Genomic DNA, 13,952 nt, shown 5'->3' on the forward strand with positions numbered 1-13,952 from the left:
ACCACTCACTAATCCATGCCAACTCTCCCAAATTAGGCCATCAGTTTCCAAATGCACACATGTCCTATCCCTAAGAAATTTCTCCAACAATTTCCCTCCAACTGACATGAGTCCAGAGTTCTCAGGCTTTTCCCTTCTTCCCTTTTCAAATGGAGGTACACCATTAACCAGTCGCAGTCCTCTGGGACCTTACCTGTGGCTAAAGAGGACGCAAAGATACAGATCAAGGCCCCAGAATCTCATCGCTTGCCTCCTTCAATAACCTGGCATAAATCTTTAAAGGCCCTGGGGACCTCGCCACCTTAATAATACTTAGGAGGCCCAACACATCCTCCTCCTTGATCTCTAAATTCCCTAACGTATTAATTCACCCCTTCCCCAGAAAAGATTTCAATGATCAACGGACTTGAAATCCTGTCCCCACTCCATCTCTGCAGCCACTCATTCATCTGTGCTGTCACCCCGTTCCAACCTACACCAGCCTGGGCACATGGTGTCTTCGACATCCTTCTCTTCAGCGTCTTTCTTAACTCTATAGACTCACTGTGTAGGACCTCTTCCCCTTTTCTGCCTGTGTCATTGGTGCCAATCTGCTCCACAACTTCTGGCTGTTCCCCATCCCCCTTCTGAACATCCTGCAGCCCCTCCGATACATCATGGACCCAAGCAACCGGGAGGCAAGTGGAATTTTCTTCAGCCTAATGGTGGTGAATCATGGTGAATCATAATGATGGTGGCTATAGAGTTGAGTCATTGGATACATGTAAAGCAGTTCATTGGTTATTGATTAGTCAGGGTGCCAAAGATTATGAGGAAAAGATAGGAGAATGGGGTAGAGAGGAGTAATAAATCAGCCATTATGGAATGGTGGAGCAGACATCATGGGCTGAATAGCCAAATTCTGTTGCTATGACTTACAGTCTTTGGTTTTATGTTCGACAAGACACACAGGGAGGTAGTTACACCCAAGGTGCAGGACACAGGTAACTGGGTGAGTGTCAAGAGAGGGAAAGGGGATAAACAGCCAGTGCAGAGTACCCCTGTGTCTGTTCCTCTGAATAACAGGTAGACCACTTTGAAAACTGCTGTGGAGATAAGCTAGCAGAGAATAGCCACAGTGTTTAGCTCTCTGACACTGAGTCCAGCTCATTTGCTTAGAAGGACAGGAGGAAGAGAGGAGGCCAGTGATGACAGGGGATTTGAAACTTGGAGAACTAGACATGAGATTCTGTGGAAACAAAAGAGACACCAGGATAATTTGTTACCTCCCGGGTGTCAACGTCAAGGATGCCTTGCCACAGGTCCAGAACACTCTAAAGGGGGAGGGTTACAAGTGGGAATCTTGGTACATATTGCGAAGAACAACATAGGGAAGAGATCCAGAGGAGAGAAAATCTACTCTTTTAGAATGGAGGGAGACAGTGGAATGGAAGTTGTAGGCCAGTTAGCCTGACTGCAGTGCTATTCTGGTCTTATCAGTAAGGATAGGCAGCAACACCTCCACCATGACCTTTCTAAACACAGGTGCCCCAGGGAGTTTGAGTCCTCAGTCCCCTCCTCTCCTCCCTTTGTACTCATGACTGCACGGACTGGTTCTGCTCCAACTCCATCTGGATGCTTGCTGATAATGCCACTCTAGTGCACTGTGTGGGCACGTGGCCAAGTGGTTAAGGCATTGGACTAGCGACCTGAAGGTCATGAGTTCGACCCCCAGCCGAGGCAACGTGTTGTGTCCTTGAGCAAGGCACTTAGTCACACATTGCTCTGCGACGACACTGGTGCCAAGCTGTATGGGTCCTAATGCCCTTCCCTTGGACAACATTGGTGTCGTGGAGAGGGGAGACTTGCAGCATGGGCAACTGCTGGTCCTCCATACAACCTTGCCCAGGCCTGCGCCCTGGAGAGTGAAGACTTTCCAAGCGCAGATCCATGGTCTCGCAAGTCTAACGGATGCCTTTAATTTAAGTGCACTGTATCTCAAATAATGATGAGTTGGGGTGTGGAAAAACAAAAGAGAAGAGCTGGTCATTGATTTGAGGAGGTGGGCAGTGCACATGCTCCTGTCCACATCACTGGTATTGAGATTGAGAGGGTTGTCAGCTTTATGTTCCTGTGAGTGAACATCACCAATAACTAAAGAGTGAGCTTAATCAAAGACCCCAACCATCCCACACATTCTCTCTTCTCTCCTCTCCTATTTGGAAGAAGATACAGAAGCCTGAAAGCACAGACCATCAGGCTCAAGGACAGTTTCTGTCCCACTGTTATCAGACTCCCGAATGGATCCCTTGTATTCCTGAGCTCACAACTACTTTGTTATGAACTTTCACTTTGTTTACCAGCACTGCACTTCGCTGTAAATTTTACACTTTATTCTGCATTGTTACTCTTTTACTTTCCTTCCTCCTCAATGCAGTAGTTTACTAGCTGACTTTAAAGAGCTGAATGTCAGTTCAGTAACTACCTAGGAGTTGCATGGGTTAGAGGGGTATAATGTTGAGTTATTCCCACCGTCTCTCTCACTTTCATTATTAGTTCAGTCAATTCCACAATTTCCAATGTCCCGCCATCCCTCATCAGACTGTCTGGAGATTTGAACAAGGCTGGTGTTCTGTCAGATTATACTGTATCTAGACATATGTCGAAGACCGAGGAATTGTTTGCAAAATGACAAACAGCTGACTGAATTGATTCTTAAGCAGACAACGGATGCTTTCATGCAATTGTGCAAAGGTAATTATGGGCCCATTTCATTGCTTACTGCTTTGCCACAGAGTTATTAAGATCTCATTGCCTGGATGTGGATTACTAGAATGGTTCAGTCTCTGACACTGAGTCTGGCTCTGTGGCTTAGGAGGGCAAGAGGAACAACAATAACGACAACAACAATAATAATAATAATAAAATACCTTATTGATCTCAAGTGGAAAGTTCTTTCATTATAGCGCATCATTTTAAAACACACATAGCAATGTGCAGATATGACTAATAATAAAATACAGAAATATAATATATCCAATTATAATGTGCCAATGTGCAATAATAATGTGCGAAATAATAAACCAGAGACTATTGTGCTATGATGGGTGTTCTCTTGTCGCACAGAGATGAACTGTTGTATATGATTATTGCATTTGACAGGAAAGATTTTCTGTAACAATCCATGTGATAGCAGAGCTGAATGAGGCTGTGTGAAAGGGTGCTCAGCTGCTTACTCTGTAGATCATGGAGAGGATGTGCCAGGTTGTCCATAACGGATAACACTACAGAAGAGGAATACAGTAATGAGAGGGGATTCAATATTTAGAGGAGCAGACCACAGATTCTACGGACATGAAATGGGTTAGATTAGATTATGAGGACACGCAGTCCACTTTTATTGTCATTTACTAATGCATGCATTAAGAAACGATACCATGTTTTTCCAGAATGAGATCACAGAAACACATGACAAACTGACTTAAACTGACAAAAACCACATAATTATAACATATAGTTACAACAGTGCAAAGCAATACCGTAATTTGATAAGGACAGACCATGGGCACGGTACAAGTCTCAAAGTCTCTCGAAAGTCCCATCTCACGCAGACGGCGAACCTCCAGCGCCGCCAACTTGCCAATGCAGTATCCTGGAAGCATCCGACCACAGTCCGACTTCGAGTCCGTCTGAAAACTCCGAGCCTCCGACCAGCTCTCCGACATCGAGCACCAAGCACCATCTCTGCCGACCGCTTCAACCCCGGCCCCGGCAACAAGCAATACACAAAGCCGAGGATTAACCAAAGACCCCACCCGTCCCACACATTCTCTCTTCTCTCCTCTATTTGTCAGGACCATCAGGCTCAAGGACAGTTTCTGTCCCACTGTTATCAGACTCCTGAATGGATCTACTGTATTCCTGAGCTCACAACTACTTTGTTATGAGCTTTCATTTTATTGTTTACCAGCACTGCACTTCACTGTAACTTTTACACTTTATTCTGCATTATTATTGTTTTATTTCATTCCTCCACAATGCAGTAGTTTACTGGCTGACTTTAAAGAGCTGAATGTCAGTTTGGTAACTTTTACAGTTCAGTTAGAAACCCAGATGATATGTTGCCTCCCAGCTGCCAGCATCAGGGATGTATTTGATCATGTCCAGAGCATTCCTAAGGGAGAGGGTAACCAGTCAGAATTGTGGTGAATATTGGTAAAAGCTACATAAGCAGGAAAAGGGAGGAGGTCCTGAAGAGAGAATATAGTGAGTTAGATAGAAAGCTGAAAAGCCGGACCTCCAGGGTAGCAATCTTTGGATTGCTGCCTGTGCCACACGTCAGTGAGGATGAGACTAGGATGATTTGACAATGAATGTGTTTGAGGAACTGGTGCAGGGGGCAAGTTTTCAAATGTATGGATCATTGAGATATTTTCTGCAGAAGATATGACTTGTACAAAGAGAACAGATTACCCCTGAACTCAAGGGGGACCAATATCTTTGCAACACACATCAAAGTTGCTGGTGAACGCAGCAGGCCAAGCAGCATCTATAGGAAACGTCGACTGCGCCGCTTCCTATAGATGCTGCTTGGCCTGCTGCGTTCACCAGCAACTTTGATGTGTGTTGCTTGAATTTCCAGCATCTGCAGAATTCCTGTTGTTTGCCAATATCTTTGCAGTCAGGTTTGCTAGAGCTGTTGGGGAAGGCTTAAACTAATTTGGAAGGGGGATTGGAAGCGGAATAGTAGGGCTGAGGATAGGGCAGTTGGTATACAAGTAGATGCAGTGTGTAGTGAGACTGTGTGGAATAAAATGCAGATGATTGGACAAAATACAGTCAGTGAGATGAGACTATGTAACAGGGGGCCAAAATCAAATAGATTGATTAGTACAGGACTGGAGGCATAAAATTTGAATGCATGTCTTATACGGAAGAAGGTAGGTGCCCTTCTAGTGCAGACAGAGATTGGCAGGCATGACATTGTGGGCATCTCTGAGTCACAGCTGAAAGATCATAATGAGGAGCTTAACATCCAAGGATACATATTGAATCAAAGGACAGGTAGGCAGAGGGGATGAGATGGCTCTGTTGCTAAAAAAAAAATTGAAACCAAATCTTTAGAAAAAGGGGAGATAGGATCGGAAGGTGTAGAACTCTTGTGGGTAGAGTTAAGAATGAGCGAGTGTAAAAAGATCTCAATGGGAGTTGTATGCAGGCCTCTAAATAGTAACACAGATATGGGATACAAGTTACAATGAGAGATAGAAAAGGCATTTAAAAAGGACAATGTTACAATAGCCATGGAGGATTTCAATAAGCAGGTAGATGAGGAAAAACAGATTGGTATTGGATCCCAGGAAATGGAATTTGTTGAATGCCTACATGATTTTTTTTTGTTCAGAACAGCTTGCAGTTGAGCCCACTATGGGAAAGGTATTTCTATTTTGGGTGTTGTGTAATGAATTGGAATTGGTTAGTGAGCTTAAGGTAAAGGAACACTTACAAGACTGTGATCATAAATTGATAGAATTCACCCTGCAGTTTGAGAGGGAGGAACGTAAGTCAGATGTATCAATATTTCTGTGGACTAAATAGAATTATTGAGCTATGAGAGAGGAGCGGCTAAAGTTGATTGAAATTAGCAAGGTAGAACAGCAATGGCTGCAATTTCTTGGAGCAACTCAGAAGGTGCAGGATAGGTACATCCCAAGAATGAAGGAGGATTCTAACAGGAGGATGAGGCAACTGTGGTAGTTAAAGATAGCATAAAAGGGCAAGAGAAGGCATATAATAGAGCAAAAATTAGTAGGAAGTTAGAGGATTTAAATGCTTTTAAAAGCCAACAGAAGGCAACTGAAGGACAGAAAAGATAAAATACGAGGTAAACTAGACAATAATATCAAAGAGGATATGAAAAGTTTTTTCAGACATATAAAATAGAAGGGAGAGACACAAGAGGATGTTGTATCCCTGGAAAATTACACTGAGTGGAGTGGGAAAATAGGGGGACAACGAAATGGCAAAGGACCTTTAAGTATTTTGTGTCAGTCTTTAGAGTGGAAGACTAAGAGTGCCAGAGGACAGAAATGACAATTGTTGCTGTTACTAAGGAGAAGCTGTTTGGGCAGCTGGAAGTGCAGAAAGTAGATAAGTCACTGGACCAGTTGGACTGCAGACCAGGGTTCTGAAAGAGGTCAATAAAAAATTTGTGGCGACATTAGTAATGATCTTTCCAGAATCACTGGATACTGGAATGGTCTGGAGGATTGGAAATTTGCATAAGCCACTCCACTCTTTAAGAATCCAGGGAGATAGAAGAAAGGAAGTTATGGGCCAGTGAGTCTGATTGCAGTAGTTGGGAAGATGCTGGAGTCCGTTATTATGCGTGATGTGTCAGGGTACTTAGAGGCACATGATAAAATAGTTCAAAGTCAGCGTGGTTTCCTTATGAGGAATTCTAGCTCAACAAATCCATTAGAATTCTTTGAGGAAGTAACAGGCAGGATAGAGAAAAGAGATTCAGTGGATGTTATACACTGGATTTTCAGAAGGCCTTTGACAGGGTGAAGCACATGATGCTGCTTAACAATTAAGATCCCATTGCATTACAAAGAATGAACTGGCATGGAAATAAATATTGGCTGACTGGAAACAGGACTCACACAGAAACAATCACACGGTTCAGGACACTGTTCTCTATCACTGACTGAGAAACTAAGTGAGTACAGTCACCACAGACAGTGAGAGCGGCTACAAAGAAATCAAGGCACTGAATCATCTGCTGGAAACAATGAGTGAATGTTTCTGGAGTTTTGAAATGATCTCCACCACCCTCATACTACATCAGCGATGGGACACTGTGGGCCATCGCTCCAACCATCATTTAGTTCAGTTCTCCTGCTCTTCCCCTGTACCACTGGGAATTGTTCCTTCACACATTTACCCAAATCCTTTGATTGTTTTTATTGCCTGTGCTCCACCAGCCTTTTAACCAGTGGATTTCAGATCATGGCAACTTCCTGAGCAGTATTGATTCCTCCTCTCACCTCTCATCCATCCACCAATTCTCTAAGATCTCCCTTGTCAGGTTAGTAGTCCAGTTGCCTGGCTGAGAGCCCCAGGAACTAGAAAATATGGATCGATGTGCAGCAGCATTTGTTACCTCATCATCTCAGAGAGTTGGGAGACCCTCATGGAACAGTAAAGCATAAGAACAGGCCCCTTAGCCCACAATGTTAGTTATTACAAATTCTGCCCTGTCCTAAACCTGTTGCAGTAAATGGATCCCAGTTAATATTGGGAAATTTGAAGTCACCCACAACAACACTTAAAACACTAAAAAAACTTCTGCAGACGTACCATCGAGGACATCGTAACTAGCTGCATCACCGTCTGGTATTGGGTAGGTGGGTGGGGGTGGGGGTTGTTATTGTACAAAATCAAAGTAAGTTGCAGAAAGTTGTGGAATTAGTCAGTTCCATCATGGCTACTAACCTCTGTAGTATCTAAGGCATCTTCAGGTAGTGGTACCTCGGGAAGGAAAATGGAATCCATCATTAAGGATCCCCACCACCCAGGACATGGCCTCTTCTCATTGTTACCGTCAGGATAGAGGTACAGGAGTCTGAAGGCACACACTCAGCTATTCAGCTGTAGGCCATCCTTTGCAATCTGATTTCTAGATGGACACTGAACCTATGAACACTATCTCACCAGCTTTTATTTCAGTTTTTGCACTACTGATTTAATTTAATTTAACTATTTGATATACACATATATACTTACAGTAATTCAGGGTTTTTTTTTCTATATTTATCATGTATTGCATTGCACCCCGCCACAAATTAACAAATTTCCTGATATGTGCCGGTGATATTAAATGTGATTCTGATTCTCATTCTGACTTGTTTTTTTTTCTGTGGAAACATGCTGGCAAAAAAGATGAAACATGAATAAAAGCCAACCTGGAAATTACTGAGAAGAATGAACAAACTGATAACATTGTATTCACAGAGGGAGGTGAATTACATGGGAAAATGATTTGCAGTTTTGCACATACCAAGTTATCTCAGTGAACCTGAAAGATTGTGCTGAAATGGAATCTGGAGTGGACAAATAAATGAAATCAAGAAATTCATTCACTTCGAATTTCTTCATTTTACTAAATGCAACTTTCTTCATGAATCCTTTAATTTAATAGCTAACTGTGCTTTACCCGTTGGGGTTGTTGTGGTCACAGACTCGTCTCCTGAATTCTATTACATTAAATGCAAACTGTTAAATTTTTCACCTGGAAGATACAGCAGGAAAATGGAATGTTGGGTTCTTTGAAGGGAAAATTAGCAAAACAGAACATTTTACACGGTGAGACACGTTGCTGTGTGCAGGTGTCCTGGTGTGCAGGAAAACAAAGTCCCGTGACCCCTGGATACACAATTCTGTGAGAATGGACTTTGAGACCTCGTGCTCTGGGTCCTGTCATTGGTGAGTATGGAGTTCAAGGCCCTATGTTCAGTGATTGGCAGGTCCTGGGTTTGATGCCGAAGATCAAGAGCAAAGGGTCGATCAGAATTCTAGAAATGCGTGGAGCCCTGTGACTGTGCATCTCTGCAAGTCCACTGGAGAAGCAGTGAAAACACGATATGTTGGCAACAGAATGTGTGGTGAAGCACATCCTCGGGTGTGTCGGTTGTTAACACAAATGATGCATTTCACTGTATGTTTTGATGTACATGTGATAAATATATCTGAATCTAGAGAATATTGTGCAAGTCTCTTTCCTCAACAATCTGATACTCGCCCCAGTTTTATTAAAATTGTTCAATCAACTATTCACTTTCCTTTCACCCTTTCCACATGCTCCTAATCTCAGCCATTCGACTCTTATATCTCATAAAACTGTTGATGATTCAGTGAGACCCCCCTTCGTGTGGGGAGAAATCATTTTCTGTTTTCCCATCCATTCCACCTCTGGATGTACCTTTGGTCATTCACCAACCTTCATGTCCACTTTTCCTCCGTGTTGACAAAGGAGAATACCACGGATAACAAAATGGGGCATTACGGAGTAAAGTCTTGGGTCAAGTGCATGTTAACAGCAAGGAGGTATTTGCAGGCCTGAAGTATATTATGCTGGGGAAACCCTCAAGAATTTCCCTGTAGACCAGTGAGTTTCACTTCAGTTCTCATGAAGTTACAGGAGGGAATTCTGAGGACAAGAGATACAACACTTGGATAGTCAAAGCGTGATTGGGAATATCAGCATGATTTTGTGTATGTGTGGGCTGGTCACGACAGATGGACTCTTTGGTGTTTTTCAAAGAGGTAAGTAAAATGATAGATGAAGATCAGGCAATGGAATATGTCTCTATGGACTATAGTAGAAAATTGGAAAAGAACCTACATGGCAAGTTGACCTTGACAATTAGGTTGCATGCAATTTAGTGTGAACGACTGGACTCATATGGATGGAATTAAATTACAAGCTTTCCATAGATGCTGCCTGGCCTGCTGAGTTCCTCCAGCATTTTCTGTATGTTGCTTTAAAATTGTAGCATCATGCATCTCGCAGCTAATCGCCACTCACTTAGATAAACACAATATACTTACAGAAGAGCAGAAAGGGTATGAAAGGATGTAAAAAGGACAGCAGATGTAAAGGATAATAAGCTCTGTAATTCTCAATCAAGCCTGGTGGAAAGACCAGAAATCTTTCATATTAAGTTGCCTGCCACAAAGTCAGTTTAATTTGATTCTAACCCACGCTCATGGTTAACAGAAATTCTTAACATATATGAACTACACCCAATACTTGTAAAATTCCTTCAACATCTGATGAAGCATTGATGTACTATAATCACCTTTTCAATAAACAGTCAGATGAAAATTGGATCTCAAATCAGAAACAATGAAACAATTTATTCCTTGGCACAACTTCTTTCCATGGATGATTTGAAATTATACGCTCTTTCATCAGTAAAGCTAAAACTATTAATTCAAATAGTAGCACTATTTTCAAAAGATATACACATGGACTTTGTACTTGACTTATTCAAAACATTAAACATAAAGAAAGGTGCAAAAGAGCTAATCGAATACAAAACAGAGCAGCAGGATACAATACAACCAATGGATGAATTAGAAACTTACAGGTATCCAGGAAATCAGTAAACAAAGAAAATAGATCCTAGTGTGATGAAAGGAAAACTTTTGACAGAATTTACTTAAAGGCTTAAGAAAATCTGCCAAACAGAGCTCAATGGTACAAGTATAACAAAGGCAATAACCTCTTTCGCTGTACCCATATTAAGGTATTCTTTTGGCATAATATCTTAGTGGAGAGAGGGAGTGGGTTGGAGGGAACAAAGAGAATGTTGGTGAAACAGTGTTGAGCAGGTGAATCTGGATTGCACAAATGATGCTGCTATAGATGAGAGAGCGCATGGTGAGACTTCATTACAGCGGACTCTCTCCAGAGGAGCTGTACAAAGAAGTCAAGCAAAGACAGCCGTTAGATACAAAGATAAAACATACAAAAATTTGTTTTGCTGGGCCATGTGGAGGGAAAGCAAGTTGCAAGTGAAATATAAAAACAAAGGAGACAGAGACAGAGATAGAAATAGGGACAGAGATGGAGATGAAGATGGATGTGGAAATGAAGATACTGTATATGTAAAAGCAAAGACAGAGATGGAGATGGATATGGAGATGAACGTAAAGGTGGAGATAGAGATAGAGGTGGAGGTGGAGATGGAGATGGATATGGAGATGAACGTAAAGGTGGAGATAGAGATAGAGGTGGAGGTGGAGATGGAGATGGATATGGAGATGAACGTAAAGGTGGAGATAGAGATAGAGATGGAGGTGGAGATGGAGATGGATATGGAGATAGAAGTAGAGGTAGAGATAGAGAGAGTTAGAGATAAAGTTGGAGATGGAGATGGGGACGGAGACAGAGATAGAGTTAGAGACAGAATGGCGTTTCACACGAAATACTGGAGAAACTCAACATATTAGGGAACATTTGTGCTCATGCACTTTGTTGGAAGAAATAAAAGGCACACTATTAGTTAGATTTTTTTTAGATTATGAAGACACGTAGTCCTCTTTTATTGTCATTTAGTAATGCATGCATTAAGAAAAGATAATGGGGTGAGAATTCAAAATGCTGAGATGCAAAGAGACTTGGGAGTTCTTGAGCAAGATACACTAAAGTTTAACCTCCAGGTTGAGTCAGTTGTGAAGAAGGTGAATGCAGAGCTGGCATTCATTTATAGAGGTATAGAATATAAGAGCGGGGATGTGATGTTGAGGCTCGAGAAGACACTTGTGTGACTACACCTGGAATATTATGTGCAGTTTTGAGCTCCTTATTTTAGAAAGGATATACTGGCCTTAGAGAGGGTTCAGAGAAGATTCACGAGAATGATTCCAGGAATGAAAGGGTTCCCCTATGAGGAACGCCTGGCAGCTCTAGGCTGTATTCCTGGAGTTCAGGAGAATGAGGGGGAATCTCATAGAAACATTTCAAATGTTAAAATGCCTGAACAGATTAGATATGGCAAAGTTATTTCCCATGGTAGGGGATTGTAGGACAAGAGTGCATGACTTCAGGATTGAAGGATGTCCTTTTAGAACTGAGATGCAGAGAAATTACTTTAGACAGAGGGTGGTAAATCTGTAGAATTTGTTGCCACGAGCGGCAGTAGAGTCCAAATCATTGGGTGTATTTAAGGCAGAGATAGACAGGTTCTTAATTAGCCAGGGCATCAAAGGGTATGGGATGAAAGCAGGGGAGTGGGGATGACTGGAAGAATTCGATCAGCCCATGATTGAATGGCGGAACAGAGTTGATAGGCCAAATGGCCTACTTCTGCTCCTATATCTTATGGTCTTATTCATTTGACTAGGAATCTACTGATGAAGTAAGTCAAATGGAAACAAGTAAACTCGGGTGAACAGTGAGATGGCGAGAAGAAACTGAAAGATGAAACATTCAGGAGTGATGTGGATAAGCCGGACTGTCTGTGTGAGAGTGGATGTGTGACTGAAAAGCGGCTTACTTTGCCTTTGTTGTCTCGTTGCTTTTTGTGTTCTCTTTGTTGTTTGTGTTGCTCTGCTGAGAATTGTGGGCATGCGTTGTTGGCATGGGAATGTGTGGTGACACATGCGGACTGTCCCCAGCAAATCCAGCATCTTTGTTAACACAAGCGACACATTTCAGTGCATGTTTAGAACTACAAGTGAAAAATAAATGAGTTTTAAATAAAATGAATCTGAATCTGAACACTTGTCACCAGATTGTGGACAATTAGTGTGAGGGTCCTGTTTGAGGAATTGCTCAGTCTGTGTTGCAGTAAGTCAGGATGATAAGGAATGGTCCATTGGTCAAGGGAGGAGGCAGGGCAGGTCACAAATCTAACATACTGTTCATGTTCAACAGTAGCAGGGTAAGGTAGCTCTGGGACCCGGTAGTCAGAGGGTAGGATTAAACTGGGAAGGTGAATGAACCATGGAGAGGGAAGGAAAAGGAGAGAGTGAAACAAAACAAAAGAAAGGCTGTAATCAATATATGTGGTGGGAGAAGAGAGACTCATTCCGATTTTATCTTGGAACGGACTGTAACTATCATCTATAAGACATAGGAGAAGAATTAGGCCATTAGGCCTGTCAAGTCTGCTCCACCATTCAATCATTGCTGATCCTTGTTCCCCTCCTCAGCCCCACTCCACGATCTTCTCACCATAACATATGATGCCATGTACAAACAAGAACCTATCAATCTCTGCCTTAACTACACCCAAAGACTGGCCTGCCAGTGGTAACAAATTCCACACATTCTCCATCCTCTGGCTAACAAAATTTCTCCACATCTCTGATTTAAATGGCCGCCCCTCTATCATGAGGCTGTATCCTCTCGTCCCAGACTCCCCAACCACGAGAAACATCCTTTCCGCATCTACTCTGTCTAGGCCTTTCAACATTTGAAGGTTTTCAATAAGATCCACCACCCCATCCATTTAAATTCCAGAGACCCAGAACCATCGAACGTTCCTTGTATGATAACCTTTTCATTACCAGAATCATCCTTATAAATGCAGCTTGTTACACAATAAAAACCATAGTTTATTAGATTTATTACCTATATTTACTTGTCACATGTACTTTGAAAATACAGTGAAATGTGTCGATGGCTTCCTCCACCAACATAGCATGCCCACAGCACACCAACCATGACCACACAGAACTGGAACATAGAAGGAAACTGATGTGCCCAGATGATATCCACATGGTCGTGAGGAGAAAGTACAAACTCCTTAGAGAGCAGCAGGACTCGAACCCTGATCTTACAGCTGACTCCATAAAGCATTACGCAAAATGCTAATAAAGTTTTCAATGACATGGTACCTTACAGAGAACCTAACTGTACTGCTGTTCCTGAAGCTGGTGGTGTGGGTCCAGAGGGTCCTGTACCTCCTGGTGGTAGCAGTGAGAAGAGAGTATGGACTGGAAGGTGGGGGTCCTTAATTATAGATGCTACTTTTCTGCATCAAAACTCCATGTAGATGTGCTCCACGTAGCAAGGCTTTCTCTGGGCATTATACACAACTTTTTGTAGGCCTTTCTAATTAAGGGCATTTTAAGGGCGTTTTCACACCAGGCTGTAAAGCCAGTCAATAAGCTCTCCACTGCTCATCTATAGAAGTTTGTCAAAGTTTTGGATGACACAACAAATCTCAGAATTCTAAGAAAATAGAGGCAGTGCCATGATTTCTTTGTAATGACACTTACGTGTGAAACCCATTCCTCTGAAATGATAACACCAAAGAATTTAAAGTGTCTGATCTTTCCCATCTCTGATCCCCCAGTGAGGACTGACTCATCAATATCCAGTTTACTCTTGCGGAAGTCAACAACCAGCTCGTTCTTCGTGATGACATTGAGTGACACCACTCGGCTAGATTTGATTC

The sequence above is a fragment of the Mobula hypostoma genome, chromosome 20, assembly GCF_963921235.1.
Source record: "Mobula hypostoma chromosome 20, sMobHyp1.1, whole genome shotgun sequence".
NCBI classification, from domain to species: Eukaryota; Metazoa; Chordata; class Chondrichthyes; order Myliobatiformes; family Myliobatidae; genus Mobula; species Mobula hypostoma.